At 41.1% G+C, this 12941-nt stretch overlaps 1 non-coding gene across 1 annotated transcript; it reads left to right on the top strand.

The window, feature by feature from the left end:
* The first annotated feature begins 11717 nt into the window (after positions 1–11717).
* On the top strand, positions 11718–11823 carry LOC122049868. Its single transcript, XR_006131118.1, has one exon. It is a non-coding gene; the product is annotated as a small nucleolar RNA R71 (small nucleolar RNA).
* The last annotated feature ends 1118 nt before the right edge of the window (positions 11824–12941 follow it).

Raw genomic sequence — 12941 nt, 5'->3', positions numbered from 1 at the left:
CAGTTCCAGTCGCTAGTCCCCATTGCACGTAGTGCTAGTCCTCTGCTGATCTCGAGTTGTTATTTTTTTTTTTATCTCTATCAGACTATGTCTTAGTCTTGTATTGGTTTTACTTATGGATCTTGTATGGATTCTTATCGTAAATAGATTTTGGTGTGATTTGGTTTTGTTCTACTACATGCCTGCCTGGACGGCAGAAGAGGTGAGTTCGTCAGATTTGTGTTTTATGAGTGTAGTGGAGTAGGAAAAAATCGCATTTGAGCTTTACGAGTGTAGTTGAGTAGGGTTGTTTTTGAGTCATGGTATTACTGATTTGTTTATTTCTTATTAAACTGCGTAGAATGCCTGTGTGTTGTATTTTATTATCGTTGTTATTCCAGCCGCATGTGGATGAGGTATATGATATGTAGAAAGTTTCAGATTGTCCGCCGTACAGGGGAGATGCTGCCGAAATTTCTTCGGACAAGGACTCCTCCGGGGCGTGACACTACTAATTGTGACTCTCACAATATGTGACAATGTCCTTCTATCCTTGACATCTAGATTGATCAATTTGAGGCATAGATTGTGTCATCCTCTAATCAATCTATATCTTGAACTCCAAGTAGACTCACTCTAATCAAATGAGCTCAATATCTCATATTGACTCATTTGGGCATGGTCATGCACTTAGTGATCTCACTCTATCAAGGATAATGATGTCACTCCCGTCATATAGGAGGGATAGATCCATCTACATCACTCACATCCCTCCGCATAATTTGTTACATACCCAGTAATCACCTTTATAGTCCACCCAGTTACGGGTGACGTTTGACAAAGCAAAAGTATACAACTCCTTATGTAGGGAACCATGGTGACTTCAGGTCCAAGGACTAATAGTCATACTAATAGTCACATGAGAAAGTATATGACATATAACGATCCATGATACTTTCTCATGGCGAATCATTCAACATACATTCTCCAATGCATACCCATGTGTCAACTTGATATCTCTATATCCATGACTTGTGAGATCAAGTCATCGAGTTGATCTACATGCTAATCTCGTCGCATTAACATTGTCCCTGAATGGATCATCCTAATGTGATAGCTCTTAAGCATTTTTTTTCCCCCCGGGGCTATAATACAATGACAGGGTATTCAGGTTGTCACCCAAGTATCCACGGTTCGAGCCCTAGCTATGACGAATTTACAAAAAACTTTTCTTTCAAATAGGACATGCAACTAAAGAATGTTGGGCTCCTGCGCTTCCCGCTGCTAGCGCTTCTCAATTTATCCTGATAGCCAGTGGAAAATTTTCATGGAACCGAACTGATCACTCCAAGCTCGATATTACCTAACCTGATTAATCATTATTTTTCTTAAACATTTTTTTTCCATAACGAACAAGTATGAACTATTCCTTAACCTGGTCATGGAGTTTTTCACAGAAACAATATACCGTGTCTTAAAGAATTATAATAATGTCAATTAGAGGATGCCGCTTGTCTACGTGAAGCTTTAGATGTATCAGGTTTGTTTGCTATATTTCTTTCTAGTCTCCTGTAAATTTGAAATTATTCTCAAGTAAAGACCTGAATTTTTTTTTCTTCAGATATTTAGAGGGTTGTCATATATCAATAATATTTTGAGAATTTTCCATCGAGATGTGAAGCGACAAAATCTTATGGTATCATTTAAACTTTTTTTTAATGTTTTCATAGTCTTAAATACTTTGTTTTATATTTTCACTCATAGTTTCCTCTAACTGTTTTATCCTTTTACTTATCAAGTAAAGCTTTGTGATTTTGTAAGAGTGCAAGCTACTACTTTTTTTTTAAAAAAAAATCTTTATTATCAAAGATAAGTGGACCTGATGTTGATAAACAATTATGGAAGTGGAAGATGATGATGATGTTGTATATATAACTCTTGGAAATTGCACATGCCTAGTTGATAATTACTATATGGAAGAAATCATCATTCCATCTTTGATAAATTAATCAAATTCAGGACTAAGTTTGTTGAATAAACGGAGCAACTTTGTTCAATACTTCCATTCGTGTTGGATACGGTGTATAATGGTAGGGTTCAATAAAATCAGGTAGTCAGAAGTCAAGGGGACGTGACAGTCAAAAGTCAAGGGAATGTGACAGTTGGAAGTCAAGGAGACGTGGCAGTCAGAAGTCAAGGGGACGTGGCAGTCAGCAACTAGGGAAAGAAGAAGTGGGACTGCTTGACGTCATCAGCCGCAGGATTCTCGATCGGGTGCTTACTGTAACACCCACGAAATTATAAAATAGGTATATGAATATTATTTTCCTTAGAGCATAAAGAAATGATAAGAATAAGAGAAAAAGGAAAATAAAAAAAAATATAGAATAAGAAGAGGTGATGTCAAGGATTGAACCTTGAACCTCCCATAATTTATGGAGATAAATTGATGAATGATAACCATTAGGATAAGGAGAAATAATTAGATAGAAAGGAATGAAAAATTTAGTTAAAGGAGAAAAGAAAACTAAGCAAAAAGAACAAGAGAAAACCAAGTTGCTTACCTTCTTTTCCCTCTTGGTTAAGAAAAGGAGCAAGCAAAAGAGGGATTTATTACTTCCCTCCCTCTCTCTATTTTCATGGGAATTAATGGAGTGGGGTAAAAGAGGAGTTGAGGGAGTGAATGAAGACATGTTTCATGGGTAAGGGAATAAATAGATTGGGAGAAGAAAAATAAGGGATTAAATCATTTCTTCCTTCTTCCTCTTTCTTCTTCATTCCTCACCGAACCAAGAACTCCCTCCCTCTCCTTTGTCCGAGAGCTAAGCTAAGCTTCTCTTCAAGAAAAACTAAGTTTAGAGAGGAGACCTTCAAGATCTTTCCCTTCCAAGCAAGAGAAACAAAAGGAGGTACAAGAAGAAGAAGCTCTCTCCTTCCTTGGCACCTAGGATACTTTTCTTCTTAAGAAAAACCACAAGCGAAAGGAAGTAAGCTTCCCCTCACCTGTGGTACAATAGTTCATATGGTTTTCATGAAGATAGATTACTTAAAAACCTAGGGTTGCTTCATGGAAATTTCGGCCAAGATAAAAAGAAGAATCTAAGAAACTTTAAAATTCAACTAGAGGTGCTCAGTATATTTCTTATGATATGTATTTTATGGTAGGAGGTTAACCTAATGTTTTTATGCTAGAATGTTTAGTTAGAATTTAGATTTATGATCTTAGATTCTCGGTCAAGCATGAACAAAAGAACTAAGTAAGCGTAGGACTCAAACTAAGCATGCTCCCTTGTTCTTATGATATGTGCCCTATGATAATAGTGTTTTTAAGACCTAGGATGTTTAGAACTTAAACAAAGTTTGCTCATGTTATTCCTTGTAATAAATGCCATGAAATTTATGTAGGGTTTACATGCTTTATGGCACATGAAAACTAGTCTATGCCTTACATGTTTCGGCCACCATTAGGTTAAAGGCCTAAGGAAACTTAGAACCCAACTTAGATATGCTCATGATGTTCTTGTAATAAATGCTATGAAATTATTTATGGTTTTCATGCTCTTATGCCACTAAAAACCTAATTCCCATGCTTGATAAGTTTCGGCCACCTTGGATTAAAGGGCTTAGGAAGTTTGGAACTTGAACTAAATGTGCTTATGATGTTCCTCATGATATGTATTATGATATGGATTTAAGGTTCAACACTTTCATGCTACTTGTAACCTAGAATCATACTTGCTAGGGTTCGGCCATGTTAAGGTTAAAAGCTTAGAGAACTTAGAACCCAACTAATCATGCTCAAGTTGTTTCTTATTATATATGATATGACATTAGTTAGGGTTTACATGTTTGTATGTTGCTTATAACCTAATTTGAGGCTTGATGGGTTTTGGCCATGATATAAGTAAAGACCTAGGAAGCTTGGAACCCAAACCAAATATGCTTAAGGTGTTCCTTATGATATAAGATATGATAAAGGTTTAGGGTTCACATGCTCTTATGTTGCTTGCTAACCTAGGCTACAACTACATGTTTCGGCCACCACATGACCTTTGGGTTAGAGACCTACTTATGTTTTTTTTTTCCATATGCTTCATATGCAATGCTTTATGATATGATAGGAATATGATATGCTGCTATACTTATGTATGCTTATGACCTATATATGATGATGTGCTATGTGCCCAAGTTTATGATGTGCTATGTGCCTAAAGTTATGATATGCTATGTGCTTAAAGTTATGATATACTATGTGCCCAAATTTATGATATGCTATGTGCCCAAGTTCATGATGTGCTGTGTGCCCAATTATGTATGTGATCATGATGTGCTGTGTGCCCAATTATGCATGTGATCATGATGTGCTGTGTGCCCAAAAAAATTCATGATGAGCTGTGTGCCAATTATACATGCTTTATGTTATGCCTAAGAGTTGCTTCCCTATCAATTGGGACTAGGAGCACTCTTCATGATATGATTATGACATGAATGATAGGTTAAGAATTAAAAATATGTATGACATGCTACTTTACTTTTAAGACCCCGGGGTCGATGGACTAAGAAACGGGTCTCGTTAGGGATGGGCTCCTAAGTGCCCCTAGGTAGATGGACTAAGAAACGGGCCTAGTATGTATGCCTTGTAGGGTTCAAGACTTGCTACCTTGGACCTACATAGGGCGCGCGCATTTATGTATGTGGTACAAGCCGGGGCCCCCCTTTATGTTGAGATTATGTTTAAGTATGTATATTATAAGTTTTCAAAAGACATGTTGCATATGTTTTCATGATACATGTTTAGAAATTCACCTTGCATAACCTTATGATTATGCCATGATATTTACGATGATGTTATGATATGCCAGGGTGCATTTGATGATTATGTTATGTTATGTTATGCCATGATACCTTACGAATTATGTTACGATATGTCATAATATGCTACATGCTATGATGAAATTGTCTCCATGTGTTATGTCTTGTGATTTTGATATGCTATACGATTTTTGTGAGTAGGAAAGGAACTTACTGAGCCATGAGTGCTCACAGCTTACTTTCTTGTACCACAGATAAAGGCAAGGAATGGATGAACTAGGGGAGCAGCAGGAGGGGGCTAGAAGGATCTGTGTGGTAGTGGCTTGGCTAAAGGAGAAAGACCTGCTTTTGTTTAATAAGAACTATGCCTAGTTTATGTTACTGCATTATGACTCTATGACATTTAATTTTGTGTTTGGGTATTATGACTTAAAAATCATGTTAAGTATGCTATGTGGTTTTATACGTCCAGTTGATTAGTCATGTTGATTTTAAAAAAAAAAAGTTTTAAAATCCTATAAGTAAGACTTCCGCTGTAGTAAGTAGGTATGTATTGTTGTAAAGTAACCCCCGCCGCCTTAGCAGGAGAGGCGGGGCGTTACACTTACAGATTAGGATCATAAATCTGAGACATGATATGCACTAGGATAATGCCTGACCTGCTTCGACTGGTCGGATTTTCTCAGTTCGATCTACATATCTATGCCTGGTGCTCTCAGTAGGCCAACTCCCGGTCTGCTCTTTAGCAATCCAAATGGGAAGATGTGGCTCTCGTCACAGCTCGTCCTTCTCATCAAGACTCGAGCCAGGTGTTATACCCGAAAGATCATCCCGAGTTGTCCCTAGTTAAACCCGGACGGAACAGAAGACACTAGGCGACAACAAGATCAGGGAATCGTAACCGTCTGTTAGAGAATAACTGCTGTATGTCAGGGAATATTCCAATGGTCTGCGGTCGTCTGTGAATGAAACCTTCTTCCAGTCTATTGGAGGGTGCTACGCGTCCTCCCTCACCCGACAAATCCTGACACCCGACATTCTCTGACATCGGTCAGACTCCAGAGGTACGCGCGGTCATATAAAAAGAGAGGTCCTCTCCCTTGAGCAGATACGCACACATTTGCACTTGTCCTCTACAGTTCTTTTTCCTTCGTACACCTTTCTTTTGGGGAAAAAGTACTTGACTTGAACGTCGGTGGGCCTGCTCCGGAGATTTTTTTTTTCCTAATTTTTGGCCTCTAACGCTCTGTGTGCTTGTCTGAGTATGCGTATAGCTTAAGTACCGCTGGCTTAGTTACCGTCGTCCGTTAGCACTACGTGGGGGTCCGTTCTCTTGGGCACATACGATAAGGGTGTCCTAGTCGTCTCTCCATCAATACCAGCAACAACTCATCCGGCCTTCGTCTAACTCAGATTCCGGACAAAATCAATTTAGCGTCGTCTGTGTGAACTCCCTTCACCTGTTCTGGAACGTGAAGATGGAGGATACTGGAAGAATCAACGTTGCCATAACAACAAGAGAATATGAACTGTTCAAGGAGGCCAAGAGGCGAGCGACTTCCGAAAAATAGAACACCCTTCACACTCTCGCAAGATGCCCACAATTTCCAAGGACCCGACCCGTGTTACGGATAGGGGATCTAAAAGAAATAGTCCAAGAATTTCCCTCAAGCCTTCTATCGAGAGCCCTGCCAGGACTATTACAACAAGGGTCTGGACTATTATAACAAGAAAGAGCAGCCACAAGCCTCCATGGCCGAAAGCTCCCCGCCTAGAGATTCAAAGAAAGAGAAAGTCATAGTCCTCCGGGAGGAGCCCGGGTGGGTACTTGAAGAGCAAGTTCCCTTCTTTCTAAGGGTACTCAAGGAAAAGCTACCGAAGGGGTACAAGCCCCCAGCTATTGGAGAATATGATGGTAGGAAGGACCCGGAGGATCACCTCAGAAAGTTTCAGAACGCTACGCTGCTACACCAATATAGCGACGCCATCAAGTGCTGGGTGTTCTTAAACACTCTGTCCGGCTAGACACAAAAATGGTTCGATGGACTGCCGAACGGGCCCATCACCTGCTTCCAAGACTTCAAGACCGTTTTCCTACGTCATTTTGCCAGTAGCAGGAAGTATCAGAAGATAGACCACTATCTCTTTGCCCTCATATTGGGGTTTGCGGAACCCTTGAGGAGTTATATCAAACGCTTCAACCAGGTAGCCCAGGACGTACCATCCGTTACCTCGGAGATATTGATGAGCGTCTTCTCCCACGACTTGGTGGAGGGGGAGTTCTTCCGGGCTCTCATTCGGGAGCCCGTAAGGAACTTTGATGAGATGCTAGGGAGGGTCGCTAGCTACATCAACATAGAAGAGGCACAGGCAGCTCGACGGAAAGCAGACAAGACGCACTCTCCTGCTAACAAGCCAGAGAAAAGGATGCCCCAACCTCTAGCTCAGCCTTTTCCACGCTCCAAGGATGCACGACCAGGATTCCCGCCCGAGCAGGACTCCAAGACAGCTCAACGAGCAGAAGTTGTCCAATCCCCAGCACTCGGTCAGTGGGGACCTCGCTATTGCACTTACCATCAATCCTACACCCATGCCACTGGGGATTGTGTCCAGATCGCTCGTGACACTCGGCGCATAACTGAACTGGGCCTTCCTCCACCTGAGATCGCACCTAAGCTTCAGAAGCTGCTGGCTAGCTAGCCTACCGCAGCAGGTCAGTCAGGTAAATCACTGTCCAAAAATATAGGTCAGGAAAGCTAGCAGTCAGGCCAAGGCAAGGAGCCAGGGAAATCCCTGGAGGAGGAGAACAGGGAAAATGTGATCATCCGAAAGATAGGCATGATCTCAGGAGGGCCCATAGATGGAGATTCCGCTAGGGCTCAGAAATCTCATGAGCAGCGCCTAGAGATACACGTTGTAGGATGCAGTCAGGAGCAAGCTGTCGGGCCCATAATCAATTTCAACCCACAAGACCTAGAAGGTTTGGAGCTCCCGCACGATGATGCCTTAATAATCAAGGCAGTCATAGCCAACAACCGCGTTGCCAGAGTTTTCGTTGATACCGAAAGCTCTATCAATGTGTTGTTCAAGAATGCATTCGATGGCATGCAAATCGGTGCCAATGAGCTCCAGCTAGTAGCCACTTCATTGAATGAGTTCACCGGCAATGAGGTAAGATCAATGGGTCAAATTAAGCTAGTCATATCTCTAGGTAGCGAGCCCCTAGTGAGAACGCGGAGAAGCACTTTCATAGTGATGGATTCACCATCCTCGTATAATGTTATCCTAGGAAGACCGACACTGCATGAGTTTCGGGCGGTAGTCTCCACTTTTCATCAGAAGATTAAATTCTCTGTAAGAGACCAGGTCGGGAAAGTCAAAGGCGAGCAACTGGTCTCTCGTATGTGTTACATTGACATGGTAAAAGTGGAGGCCCGCAAGGCCCAAAGAACCCAACATGGTGGAATCCACGTCATCCAAGAGGAACCTCTACCTATAGCCGAGGAACCCACCCTTAGTAGGAGATCCGGCTCTATCCAGAGCATCCAGAGAGCATCACTCGCATATCAGGCGATCTGCCGATTGAGATCAAGACAGATCTAGTCAAATGTGTGACACGCAATAGGGGTGTCTTCGCCTGATTTCCCGAGGAGCTGTCGGGAGTCAAGCCGGAGGTAGCTGAGCACTACATCTTTTGCCTGATGCCCGGTCGGTCAAGAAGAAGAAGCGAAACTTCTCGGCTGAACAAAATAAGATCATCCGAGCTGAAGTGGACCACCTCTTGAAAGCAGGGAACGTTAAAAAGGTACAGTTCCCATCCTGACTCTCTAGCGTGGTCCTGGTGTCCAAACCTAATAATAAGTGGAGGGTCTGCATCGACTTCCGAGACCTCAACTGAGCCAACCCAAAAGATTGCTACCCGTTACCAAGAATTGACTAGATGGTGGATTCTACTTCGGGTTGTGAGAGGATCTGTATGCTCGATGCTTATCAAGGATATCATCAGATCCCTCTCGCTCTAGAAGATCAAGAGAAGGTTACCTTCGTCACAGCCGATTGCACTTTTCTGCTATACGGTTATGTCGTTCGGGTTATGCAACGCAGGAGCTACGTATCAGCGAATGATGGATAAGATCTTTCGGAGGTAGATCGAGCGGAACATGGAAGTTTATGTAGATGACATCCTCATCAAATCCACCACAACCACTAGCCTTATAGCTGATGTGGAAGAAACCTGTGATACCTTGTGGTAGTATGGCTTAAAGTTAAACCTACTGAAGTGCCTGTTGGGGGGGGGGGGATTTCTAGGGTATCTTGTTACTGAGCGAGTAATCGAAACCAATTTGGAGAAGGTTCAGGCTCTCCATGACATGCAGGCGCCCAGGGATCTGAAAGAAGCACAGAAGCTGGTAGGCAAGATTACGACGCTCTCTTGGTTCATATCCTGATCTGCAAACCGAGCACCCTTTCTTCAAGATGCTCAAAAGGCTTGTCGAGTTTCAGTGGGATGAAGAGTGCAGCAAAACTTTTGAGGAACTGAAGCAACATTTGGAAGCCTTACCCTCGCTGTTTAAGCCTATTGCGGAAGAGCCGCTTTGGGTATATCTATCAGCTACCTTGAGATCGTGGGGGCAGTGTTGGTAAAGGAGCAAGATGATGTACAACGGTCAGTGTACTTCTTCAATCACTTATTGAAAGAGGCCGAGTCCTGATACACGACCCTGAAAAAGTTGATTTATAGATTGATCTTCATGGCTCGCCGCTTAAGACTTTACTTCTTGGCACACCCAATCATTGTTCTGACCAATAACACCATGGGGAAGACTCTTACTAACATAGAGATAGTTGGTCATCTCATCAAATGGACAACTGAGTTGGGAGAATATAATATACAATATCAACCCCGAACTGCAATTAACGTTCAAGCCCTAGCAGATTTTCTAACGGAGGTCCATCAGCCTAACTCTAAATAAACCTGGAAGGTCTACGTACATGGGTTGTCCACTTAGCAGGGAAACAGAGTAGGGATACTTCTTATATCCCCTCAGGAAGATATCATGCAACTGGCCGTTAGGCTAAATTTCAGAGCCACCAATAATGAGATAGAGGATGAGGCGCTATTGGCAGGATTACAGGCAGCTCGGCACGTCGGAGTCGCCCGGGTGGTCATTTATTCAGATTCTTAGTTGGTAGCTTAGCAAATAGTGGACAACTTTGAGGTTAACAGTGAGAAGCTACAGTTATATAGAGAAGCATATGAGAGAATGAAGGAGAGTTTCAAAGAAGTCACAGTGACTAAGATTCTCCGGACAAATAACCAAAGGGCTGATGAACTAGTTAAAATGACTAGCTCTTTGATCACTTGGGTATTGGATAGGTCAATATCTCAGAGCTTCTTGATAGCCCAGATTGACTTACAGAACAATATGGATGAGTCAATTGACTAGAGAGCGCCAATGATCATCTATCTTCAACGAGACATCTTACCTGTCGAGGCGGAAGAAGCCAGATCCATCAGAAAAAAAGCGCATGCGTATATACTGATTGTGGACCAATTGTACAAAAGGACATTCTCTCGGCCACTACTTAAATGCTTGGGTCCAGATGAGGCAGAATATGCGTTGCAAGAGGTTTATCAAGGATGCTGCGGTAACCACGCAGGAGGAAGGACGTTGGCTCGTAAGATAATCCTGGCCGGGTATTTTTGGCCCACCTTGCAAAGAGATGTTCAGCAGCTAGTAACCACTTGTCTCTCTTATCAAAAACATCAAAATCTGACCTATAGGCCAACCGAAATTTTGAGAAACTCAACAGTTTCTTGCCCCTTCGACCAATGGGGCATGGGCATAGTGGGACCTTTTCCTATGGCTCCCGGGCAGAAGTGACTTCTGCTGGTGGCAGTGGATTACTTCTCTAAATTAGTGGAAGCAGAAGCCCTGTTTAGGGTAATGGAAGGATCCGTCATCTAGTTCTTATGGAAGAATATCTTGTCTCGATTCGAAATCCCTCACAAGTTGGTCTCAGACATGGTCGACAGTTCCAAGAGCGCAGAGGAGAATCAAGTATGGAGGATCACTGACATCATTGCATTCTTAAGTATCTACCGCAGTACATCATCATATGAAAAGTCGGTATCATTATAATGCCCATAAAACTAGGAGGCGATATGAAGAGCTCTAACCACTGCATTCATTACACGACTCCGAAGAGCACGGGACTTACCCCAACCATATTAATCACAAAATTTGCCAAAATCTTTATTAGCCCCCACTAACATTTGTGGAAAAGGAACCCTTATTGGAGGTTTTGGGGAGGATTGATCTTTCATTTCCCCATATTCCCTTTCAACTTGTGGCGGAGGTTCAACTTGTTTATCTAGTGATGGTGTGATCAATCATTGAGGTAAAGATACTTGTGGCCTGTGGGCACTTTCTGGAGTAATAGAACTAAGTTTTTGTGGTCTTTCATTGTTCTCCTCCTCAATTCTATACAAGTCATTCTCCAGAAGTTCTTCATGGTTCTTACCACTTCTCAACTTAATATCATTACACTGTTCACTAGACCTTATCTGTGTAGGAGAGAGGTCATGCTTGAATCATTTTGAAACTATGCTATCAATACTTGTCTCTAACTGTTTAAACCTCTCATTCTATGACTTGTGATTTTTCAAAATCTTAAAAGGTTGAACTGCATTTTATTTGACAGACTCTTTTAACTTCATAACTTGCACTTCTGATGTTCTCAGGAAAAATTTCATCCAACCTCTATCTGACCATTCTTAGAGATTTAATGTTACTTGATCAATTAATGTATATGCTTCATCTACACTTTTGTTCATAAAAGAGCCTTCAGCTAATGAATTTAATAAACTCTTATCTGAGAAAGAAATTTCCCTATAAAATATGTGCAGAGTTAGCCATTTTTCCAAACCATGATGAGGGCACTGTCTTTGTAGGCTCTTAAATCTATCACATGCTTCAAATAATGATTCTCCATCTGCCTGAGCAAAATTTGTGACGCAATTTCTCATGTAAACCGTTCTACTTGGAGGGGAAAAGTGATTCAGAAATTGTTGATCCAATTATACCCAACTCGTGATGCTTTGAGGATGGAGAAAATTAAACCAAATCTTTGCCCTATCTTTGATACTGAAAGGATATGTCATCAATTGAACTGCATCCATTGAGACACCCTCACAGTTTACCATATCGCAAAGCTCTAGGAATTCTTCAAGGTGGAAGTATGGATTTTCCGATATTTCTTTTCCAAATTTGTGACCTTATATCATGGTTATTATTTCTAGGTCTAGTTGAAAATTTTTTGCCTCGATATGATGTTGCACAATTAAAGATAAAAATCTTACAAAAATGAGTACAGAGAATTCTCTTAAGGATCTGCTTAACATGTTAGTGCTCACAGTATCTAAAAAAAATTATGAGGAAACGTAGAAATATAAAATTAAAGACAAGAAATAAAATGTTTAATGGAAACAAGAAAGTAAATACAACAATTTTGATTAAAAAAAAACTAAACTATAAACTAATAACAAAAAAAAGTAGATGCAGAAATAAACACAAATAAGAAAAAAAAACTATTAACAAGTCTAGAATAACTCATATACTAATAAGCTAATATTAATAAAAAATAATCTCCAACAACGGTGTCAAAAACTTATTATGAACCGCAAGTGCACGATTACGTTGTTAGTAGTACAAAAAATATCGAACCTACAGGGAATGTTGATTAAGCACTAATTGACTTCACATGGTAAGATATCTAGACAATTGAACGTTTGGTTGGAAGAGAGAGATTGAGAGAAATATTAAGGAGAATGAGAGAGAGAAGGAATAAGAGGTGATCTAAAAAGGGGATGGATGATAGATCCTAAGATATTCGATTTCATTATGATGCTAGTTAATGTCCCTATACATTGTTCATATCCTTAACTCTATGCTTACACTTGTGTAGGGCTTCTAACTAAAGTCTGACACAATTCCGCAAAAGTCGCACTGGAGAGTCTACCTAAGTTCTAACGTTATTAAATAACGAAGCAATTCTAGAAAGTCCGATTAAAGAGTTACCCTCTGTCGCAAACCCCTAGGTCATACAATCACTAGAGTTATCTAACGTACTTCCTAACGGTAGCACTA

Source organism: Zingiber officinale, chromosome 2B (genome assembly GCF_018446385.1).
Source record: "Zingiber officinale cultivar Zhangliang chromosome 2B, Zo_v1.1, whole genome shotgun sequence".
In the NCBI taxonomy this organism is placed as follows: Eukaryota; Viridiplantae; Streptophyta; class Magnoliopsida; order Zingiberales; family Zingiberaceae; genus Zingiber; species Zingiber officinale.
The sequence above is the reverse complement of the archived record's forward strand: the minus strand, read 5'-3'. Positions and strand labels throughout refer to the sequence as shown.